This window comes from Cryptomeria japonica, chromosome 8 (genome assembly GCF_030272615.1).
Source record: "Cryptomeria japonica chromosome 8, Sugi_1.0, whole genome shotgun sequence".
Lineage (NCBI taxonomy): Eukaryota > Viridiplantae > Streptophyta > Pinopsida > Cupressales > Cupressaceae > Cryptomeria > Cryptomeria japonica.
The window spans coordinates 518,026,099-518,036,443 of NC_081412.1; the positions used below are offsets into that span (position 1 = coordinate 518,026,099).

At 39.0% G+C, this 10,345-nt stretch overlaps 1 pseudogene; it reads left to right on the plus strand.

The window, feature by feature from the left end:
* Positions 1 to 817: 817 nt before the first annotated feature.
* LOC131050427 (probable prolyl 4-hydroxylase 7) lies at positions 818 to 1,721 on the plus strand (annotated as a pseudogene).
* The last annotated feature ends 8,624 nt before the right edge of the window (positions 1,722 to 10,345 follow it).

Genomic DNA, 10,345 nt, shown 5'->3' on the forward strand with positions numbered 1-10,345 from the left:
GTTGGTAAAGAAACAGAGTATTTGAGTTTTAAATGCATGTTCAAACAGTGAACTTCAATGAAATCAGAATCAACTGGTAATGAAATGAGTGTCACGAGCCCGTGCTCGAACTTCATTTCCTTACATGGAATTGAATTGCTGTGACGAAAACTTGGATAAAAGGATATGAGGTCGAAATCTGGCTGCCCGCTATGATCTATGTTCTTGCTGGCTGCCCTGGGTCTTATATTTTATGGAGAACTACCACAAGTGTCATTGTACGTGAATCACATGTTCAAGGACCAGGTTCTGTACAGGATGTTGAATATAAAATACTGAATGTCTTGGAGTTTAACAACTCAAGGAAACGACAGTCTGTTATATGTGATCATCCAACTGGCCAACTGATTTTATATTGCAAGGGTGCTGACTCTGCCATTTATCAGAGGTTGGAAGACAACAAGAGCCCAATTGCAGTTGCCACCTGGAACCACCTAGGAAAATTTTCTTCAGAAGGCATCAGAACACTTTGTGTTGCTTACCGGTTTCTTGATTTTAGTATGTACCAATCATGGAATGCAATGTTTCAAGAAGCAAGGTCTTCTTTAACTGACCGAGAACAGAGAATACATCAAGTTGCAGAGTTAATCGAGGAACAATTTATTTTACTTGGGTGTGTAGCAATTGGGGACAAGCTACAAGATGGTGTTCCCACGTGCATTCATATTTTGCTGCAAGCTGGTATCAAAATTTGGGTTTTGACTGGAGACAAGATAGAAACTGCAATCAATGTTGGTTATGCATGTGGTTTTATTGATGGAAATAGAAGGCAAATAGTCATTATTTACTAATGATTCAAACACAAAGGGGATTTTGAGGGTTTTGGGCAATCGAAACTGGTTACACTAGCGCAAGTGGGTGGTTACTACAACTGATCTTTTGGGTACGGCAAAGCTTGGGTTTTGTTGTGGTGATTCAAATTTGAACGACCATGACGCCGTTTGCAGGAGTATTGATAATTGTGGCAATGTATAGCCGATTTGCAGAGTCTGCAATGGAGCTCCCTGGATGGCTCGGTGAAACGTATAGGATGCCATTGAGAACTAGCAAGGATGCATCTAAACTTTCCATATTGAAATATGGTCCACCTTCTGGCTTTGATCCAGCTCGAGTAACTCAGTTGTCTTGGCATCCCAGGGCCTTTTTGTACAAGAATTTCCTTACAGATGAAGAGTGTGATCATCTCATTGCATTGTCAAGAGACAAGATGGAGAAATCCATGGTTGCAGACAATGAGTCAGGGAAAAGTGTTATGAGTGAAATCCGAACAAGCTCAGGAATGTTCTTGAGTAAAGGCCAGGATGAAATTGTTGCAAGGATCGAAGAAAGGATTGCAGCTTGGACATTTCTTCCAAAAGAAAATGGAGAGGTAATGCAGATTTTGCATTACGAAAATGGCCAGAAATATGAACCTCATTTTGATGATAAACTCAATCAAGCCATGGGTGGTCACAGAATTGCCACAGTGCTGATGTATTTATCTGATGTGGTGAAGGGGGGAGAGACTGTCTTTCCTAATGCAGAATCAAAGCAGAGCCAGCCAAAAGATGATTCGTGGTCAGAATGTGCCAAGCGTGGCTATTCAGTGAAGCCCAACAAAGGGGATGCCCTACTGTTCTTCAGTCTTCACCCAGATGCTACAACTGCTGAAACTGGATGGGACTTCAGTTCACGATGGATGAGTAATTAGAAAAATCTTACAACATTGCATACCACTTCTATCATACCTGTAGATCTGAATACTTATTTATTGCAGATGGAATTGAATATAGTTTTTTTTTTTTTTTTTTTGCCAAAGCTCTTGGTAAAAATTCAGTTGCTAAAGATTTCATTCAAGCTCTATTGCTCGGCAACTTGCAATTGATGCTATCTTTTGGAACAATGACATGGGCCAGTGGCTTGATTATTGGCTTGACCAACACAAATGTGAAAACAGATAGCGTGCATTTTTTCTGTTAAATATGTATGCAAACTGTGAAATACAGACAGATCATCTCACGAAATGCAATGATTGTAAGTTACACACAAAATGTTCATTTAAAAATTATAAAAAAAAAAAAAAAGGGCTTTATACAGAGTTGAGATCTCGAAGAAACAAAAGGAAAAAACCCTCTTCGTACTTCCAGCAATGGTATATTAACAGAGAAACATTCATCAGGAGTCATTTGCGTACCTGTGAAAAACGAAATTTGCATTTAAAGAGAAGACCCAGAAAGTCCAACAACCTTCATCCATGGCGGCACCAAACCCTCGAGAACCTTCCAAGTTGTTTTCATTTTGCAAAATGAGGAAAATGCGATGGGAGTGAGATACTTTTAGGGTTATAAAACCCTTTGTCATATTTGATAATTCTTCCTCAAGTCCGCTGGGATTAAATAAATGTTCAAAATATAATAAAAGTCAAACATATTTGATAAATGGATGTTTATTAAAATATCAAATATGTTTTATTTTTATTATATTTTTGTTTTCATTCTTATTTCAAAAGCTGGTATTTATTTGTAAAAGATATTTAATTACAATGCAATTATAAATTGTAATTAAATATTATTCGAAATGTAAAAGGTATACTCATATGCAAGAAGGAGACTAAGTCTTTTGACTTAGTTTTTAAGGAGGAGTTAATTCAGGAGAGATAAGGCTTTCATTGAAAGAAGTCTTTTCAGTTTGGAGACATAAGGAGAGCATATAGGATCACTCATAACCACTTGGGAAGCATTCAAAAGGAGTTGAGATATTTTTGGAGACAAGAGCGTCTTTATAGGAACATGAGGTTGTTTGAAACCAAATGGAGCAAATCTAGGGAGGTTGGAGCATTTTTAGGTAAAGGGTCGAAGTTGGACTTTTCCACCATTTTGGGGGGCTTTTATTACTTGGTTAAGTGTTTTGAGGCTGTTTCTAGTGCTCTTTTGGGTTGATTATTTATTAAGGAAGACTTTTCCAGGTTTATAGCCCTCTTTGGTGTCTTCTAGACTCCTCTTTTTGAGGCATTTTTCTTGCATCCGACCCAAATCAGTTGGGGTTTTTTGTACTTAGTGCCTAAAGACACTTCATTTGGAGTTAGTTCTGATTATGCAGAGAAGGCTCTTGTGACAACATTTTGTCCTTAGCATATTTTCTTGTATACTTTCTGTAACTCAATCTTGGAGACTGAATATATGATGACAGCATCTTTTGGAGCAAGGTTTTATTAAGTTTCTTTTTCAAGCCTTCTTTTCTTTCTGTATCTTTGTGTTCATAGCATGATTGATAGAGGTAACCAGTGAATTGTATTATTCCTTGTTATTTTGTCTCATCAAGAGCCTAGTTGCAGAAGTGTATTTTGTTTGCAGGTTGCAGTTTGTGTCCACAAGAACATGGAGCTTTTATGTGAATATATATTTTCCTTGATTGCTCAGTCTAGGACCTTTCTGTGAAACATTTATGTAGGCCTATATAGAACAGAAGTGTTACCCACTAAAATAGAAATTTTTTGCAATTAGAGACCTGTCATTATCATTTTAGTTTCCCTCAAAGTTTGGTGAATCACCTAGTTACTTAGTTTATTTTTATTTTTCCTTTTCTCTTCCCTTTTCCTACCAAGTTTTCAGTTGTTAGAAGAGCAAATAGGCGATTTATCCAATAGGAACCGGCCTAGGAACCGGAGGTTTCATTTCAAGTTTGCGCATTGCCCACATGCAGAAGTGAATCCCATGTTAGGCCAAATTACTAAACTTGTAGTTTAGTAGGGTGCAAATTTGAGCCTTAACAGTTTTGGCACGCCCGGTGGGACCTTTAAAGGAGGTTCATTTTCATATTTTATGCTGATTTTGATGCACTGTCAGCATAATAAAGACCTGTAAGAGGTTGTAAATTTGTGTATCTGGCGACTCCCTGGTGAAAAGATCAAGTGAGCATAATTTTTTTTTGCCTTATGAGAAAAATTGAAACTAGAAGTTCCAAAGACTTTGAATACTTACAACTTTCTTCACCAAAAAGACAAGGAAGATCAGCCAAAAGAACCATATATACAAAAAGAGGCAAGTCATTACCTCCTACAAGAGTTTATCAAAGAAAAGGTAAAGCTGAAAACAAGAATCGAAGAGATAGACATTCAGCCTCGCCTACTTGTAGAGTTGCCACAGCAAATACATCAGTTCAGCTTGGTGCTATGGCCTTACCAAGAGCTTTTGCTTTCGTGCCTTTCGATCAAGGAAGCCCATTGAATTTCGCCCAGCATCATGACGTGCCTTTGGCAGCACTAAAAGGCTTACCAGATTTCACTGGAGAAAGCCAAACACTGGCAATAGACCACATCCGTGATGTGGCAAGTTTATGTAATGTGCACCACGTTACAGAAGAAGATGTTGCTGTGAAATTGTTAGCAGCATCCTTGAAAGGAAAAGCTTTAGAATGGTACAGAACTTTGGCTGTGGGGTCAGTTAACTCATGGGACGAGCTTGGGGATCTGTTAACCAAGTTTTTTGAAGACAAGTCTGATCACTTGTCCCTGGTGGAACAGCTCACAACTATCAAACGTACTCCTCAAGAGCAGATGACAGATTTCAACTCTCGTTTTCAAAAAACATGGAAACGAATACCAGCAGCGGTAAGACCAAGTGCAGATCATGCATTTTTGTATTTTCTAAAAAGTTTGAATAGTGATATCTCGGTTATGATTCAATCAATGGGTGGTACTTCGCTGCCCCAAGCTTTTGGCATTGCTATTAGAGCAGAAAATAGTCTTATACAGGCTGGTAAGATAGCACCTAGGCCTCCAATGCCTTATTTTCCGGCTATTCAACCTGATATGCCAATCAATATACCACCTCTTGCCTCTTTGCCTGTTATACCAGCAATGCCTATTGCTGCTCCTCAAGAGACAACGGTGGCAGGCACGTCAAATGAAATACATGAGATAAGGAGCAGCCAGCAAAAGATAGAAAATATTTTGCAGACTCTGGGAAATGAGTTGACAAGTCTTAAGAAGCATTATCAAGCTCCAAGGCCAACTTTTCAGCAACCAAATCAAGGCTACAATCAGCAGTACCAGCAGAATAGACAGCCTTATCAGAACAATTACCAAGGTGCGAGGCAAAATATTAATCAAAGGTCTTATCAGCCTTACAATCCAGCACCTTTGAATGCCGCAAATGCAGTAAGAGACATTGTACCTGCTCAAAACAATTTAATATCAGAGGTAGACTGGTGTTATCCTTGCAACCAAGCTCATAATCAGTCTACATGCTCTAATGGCATGATAAATCAAGCTCTCATGGTACAAAATGCTGCAAGCTCACAACCGGATATACCTCCAACTGTGCCTGAACAACAACAGGATATGCATACTATGGAAACTGGTTTACTTAACTGGCAAGATGAAGAATTTAATGGCATGAATGGAGATTCACCGATTGCAGCCAATACTCGAGCTAAGAAAAGAGCTCTTGACATAGGTCAAACATCAGAGAAAGGTAAAGGACCTGCAACCGAAGAATTGTCATTCAAAACCACGCAAATACCAAGCATTCTGAAGAAAGTACCTGTTGCAGCAGCTAAGGAGCAGTTTCAAAAGGATGCAGATACGTCTGTTGTCAAGACACAACAGAAAGTACACTCAGCTGTACCTTACAGCATTGTGGACACCATGAAAAAGATGAATGTTACCATGAGCATGTGGGATTCTTTAGCTATTCCTGGACAAGTCAATAGTTTGAAGAAGGCATTGAATGAAGAAATTCCTCCTAAGGTGACATTTGCTGATGCTGGTAAGGAGGCTGTGTTGACTAATACCGTTGTCCAGAATGATGAAAAGGGGAACAGCAATAAAGAAGCAACTTCAATCCAAGGTAAGAGCGTGAAACCTCCCCCGTTTTACGTTTCTCTTATTATTGGTGATAATTTGGTACACAACTGCATGGTGGATAGCGGAGCTACATGCTCTGTTATGCCTAAAAAGATAGCTGATCAACTTGGTCTAAAATATGATTTATTAGAGAAAGGCGTAGTACAGCTTGATGGTTCGGCTGTTAGGACTATAGGCTTTATCAAAGATGCTAGTTTAACCTTACATGCTTGTCCTAATTTCTCTATATCTCAAGATATTTATGTCATAGATCTGCCCCCATATTTTGCCCTGTATTTGTCAAGAGAATTTACTGCCAAAATAGGAGGATATTTATCATCCGATTGGTCACACATGCTGTTCCGAACTAGATATGGAACCAAAGTGACTATCAAATCTGAACTGTTGTCTAAGAATCATATAGAGCCTTATACGCCTAACATCATTAATGCTAATTGTATGATTTTTGAGCATGATGAGTATGCAGTTGTTCATGAGCCTGTAACTCAGGTCAGTGAGATACCGGATGTCCTATTAGATGAATGGGCAGCAAAGAATGTTTTGGAAAATGAAACTAGCATCCTTGTGGATGCTGGTTTGGGAAATTATATGTTTCAAGAAGCTGGTTTAATTATGCCTAATCTGGTTAAAGGACAAGAAGCTAATATTGAATCCCAGAATGATGTTTGGGAGATGTTCTTTGACGGGTCACGAAGCAGGAATGGTTCAGGAGGTGGGGTTATGCTTGTTTCACCTAAGGGTGAGAAATATTATGCAGCTTTCAAATTTGGTTTTGCTTGTACCAATAATACAGCAGAGTATGAAGGGCTGATTCAAGGTTTAGAGTGGGCAAGAAAACGTGGAATTAAAAACCTCAAGGTGCATGGTGATAGTGAGCTAATTGTTAACCAAGTTAGAGGTTCGAATGCAGTAAAAAATGATACTTTAAAAGCATACAAGCTCAGGGTTTGGGATTCCATTGAAGTTTTTGATGCATTTAACATTATAGCTGTTCCAAGAAGTAGAAATCAGCATGCTGATCGGTTAGCTGCAGTTGGAGCCCAATATGATATACCAAACAGTATGAAAGGGACCTGTGATCAACAGCATATCAAGATTATTATCCGGCCCTCAATTCCGGATAATAATATTAATTGGCAAGTGTTTGAGTCGGATGAACAAATTTTACAATTCCTATTGGAGGAAGATATGTTCGCTGCCTCAAATCAGAATAGAATTCAGCAACAATATGAGGATCAAGTCATTCAATTGAAGTCAAATAAATTGCCCAAGGGTCTTGTTACCTTGGAGTCAATTTTTAATTCAGATGATCAAGCTAAAAAGAATAAGACCAGTTTGGTGGTTTCGCAAGAGCATTATGAAGAGTTGGAGGTTGCACCTGGGAAGAGCTTAAAGATAGGTAAAGTGAATTCCTCTATTGAAAAGGAGTCATATGTTCAGCTTTTTCAAGAGTTTGCAGACATTTTTGCATGGGAATATGGTGATTTGAAAGGTTTCGATCCTGAATTAGCGCAGCATACCATCGAGTTAGAACCAAATGCTAAGCCAGTGAGACAAAGGCAGCGTCCTATCAACCCAAAGATAGAGCCATTAATGCAAAAGGAAGTTTTTAGGCTGATTGAAAGTGGCATTATCTTTCCCATCAAACACACCAGCTGGGTGTCCAATCTTATACCTGTTAGAAAAAAGAATGGAGAGCTTAGATTATGTGTCGATTTTAGAGACCTGAATAGAGCATCCTTGAAGGATAGGCATCCTCTTCCTTCAATGGAACAAATATTGCAGTATGTGGCTGGTTCGGAAAGATTCTCACTTCTAGATGGTTATTCGGGATATAACCAAATTCTGGTCAGAAATGAAGACCAGTATAAAACAGCTTTTACCACTAAATGGGGTACCATGGCCTACAAAAGAATGCCCTTTGGTTTATCCAATGCAGGGGCAACATTCCAGAAAGCCATGGATATGGCATTTAGTAATCTGATGTACCAGTTTGTTTTGGTTTATCTTGATGATATCACAGTTTATTCTAAGAAGGCCGTAGATCATCTTGGGCACTTAAGGCAGATTTTTGAGCGCTGCAAGGAGTTTGGTGTTTCACTCAACCCTAAGAAATGCATGTTTGCTGTTCATGAAGGAAACTTGTTGGGTTATGTTGTTTCTAAGCAAGGTGTCACAGTGGATCCGGAAAGAATAGCAGCAATCTTGGAGATACCTCTGCCGCATCATAAGAAGGGATTACAATCTTTCATTGGGAGGATTAATTTTGTTAGGCGTTTCTTGCCTAATATTGCAGATTTATTGAAACCACTTACAGCCATGTTGAAGAAAAATGCTGTTTTCCACTGGACAAAAGAAGCAAAATTAAATTTTCAAACTATCAAGGAATCACTTGCAACAGCACCTGCTCTAGTAAATCCAGACTTTAGTAAAGATTTCATTTTGTATGCATATGGTGGTTATGAGGCTATTTCCGCAATGCTGGTCCAGAAAAACATAGAAGGATTGGAACAGCCTATTGCATTTTTTAGCAAAGGATTGGAAGATTATGAGCAGAGGTATAGCTTTGTTGAAAAGCATGTCCTTGCTGTTGTAAAGAGCCTTAAAAAGTTTCGGCACTTGTTGTCTCATAACAGGGTACACCTGAAGGTTGCTCATCCAAGTGTAAAAGAGTTTCTCCTCAGTAAAGATCTCAATGAGAAAAGAGCTGGTTGGATAACACGGGTTATGGAATATGACTTAGACATCCAGGTCACTAAATTGGTCAGAGGAAGAGGCTTGTGTGAACAGATTGTTACAAATGAAATTTCAAGAAAAGAAGAAGGAGTAGAAACAGCTCTGGTGATTGATTTGATGGCTGATGATAACAGTACATCAAGCTGGTTGCAGGATATGGTTCACTTTCTAAAGACTAGTGAGTGTCCAGCAAACTTAGATAAGGCAAAAAGAAGGTACTATCGGTTACAATCAGTTCCTTTTGTCTTGATAAATGATATATTGTATAGGAAAGATCACAATGGTGTCCTCCTTCGATGTATTGATTCAAATCAGATTACAAAAATCTTGCATGAATTCCATGATGGCCATTCGAGAGGTCATTTCTCTCCCAGGACTACTGCATATAAAATCCTAAGGGCTGGTTACTATTGGCCAGATGTTTTCAAAGACTGTCATGCATATGTAAGGAAGTGTGTTAAGTGTGTTATGTTTGCAGGGAAAGAACGGCTGCCAGCATTACCGTTACATCCTATAAAAGCAGAACAACCTTTTGACAGGTGGGGTGTTGATTTCATTGGTCCTATTAACCCACCGTCAAGTGCAGGCCACCGGTGGATTATTACTGCAACCGATTATTTTACTAGATGGACTGAGGCTGCAGCACTGAAGGATGCTAATGAGACAGTCGTTCTTAATTTTTATGATGATATTGTGAACAGGTTTGGAGTTCCTGACTCCATAGTGTCAGACAATGCACTCGCTTTTGTAGGCTTAGGGGTGACTGATTGGGCTATCAAACACAACATATATCTCAATACTAGCTCAAATTATTATCCTCAAGGCAACGGATTGGCAGAGTCCACAAATAAAAACTTGATCAGAATCATCAAACGGACTTTGCAAGAGAATCAGCGTGATTGGCACTCCAAACTAAAGGCAGCCTTGTGGGTGGACAAAATCACACCAAAGCAAATTATTGGAAACTCACCTTATCGGTTGGTTTATGGGAAGGAAGCAAGGTTATCAATAGAAACAGAATTTCCAGCACTAGATATGGCTGCTCAGATGGTGTTATTTGAAGAAGAAGATCCTATGCAAGTGCGTTATGCACAGTTAATGGAATTGGAGGAAAGTAGGAGAAAAGCGGGACAAACAATGGAGTTTCAACAGTTGCAGGTGAAGAAGAGTTTTGATAGGAAAGCTAGAGCCAGGAAATTCAATGTGGGAGATGTTGTACTCAAGTGGGATGAGCTCAAGAGCAGACCAGGCAAGCACACCAAGTTTGATTCGTTTTGGGGAGGTCCGTTTGTTATAACAGAATGCAAGGAACACAATGCTTTTCAGCTGGCCACGCTGGAAGGGGAAAATTTGCCATTACCGGTAAACGGTATTTACCTCAAACCTTGTTTTGAGGTCTGTCCTATTTTATAAGTAATAGATTAGTGAAAGAATAAAGTGCTGCTGCACTATTTACTTTCAGTTTTGGTGTTCCTAAGTGCTGTTGCACAGTTTGCAGTTGACTAGGCAGTAGGAATACTAATAATAGTAGGCTCATACCAACTAAGGGGGTTGTATAATCAAATCCTGCATTCTATATGCTGGAGTATACTCAACATGCATACATCATGAAGAACTTCATTACCCAGCCCTCTTAACTAATACTACCTTGCCTATTATTAGTATTTGTAATGTCTAGCTAACTTTTAGTTTCCCTGTTTTCAATAAGTGTTTTGACACAAGTTG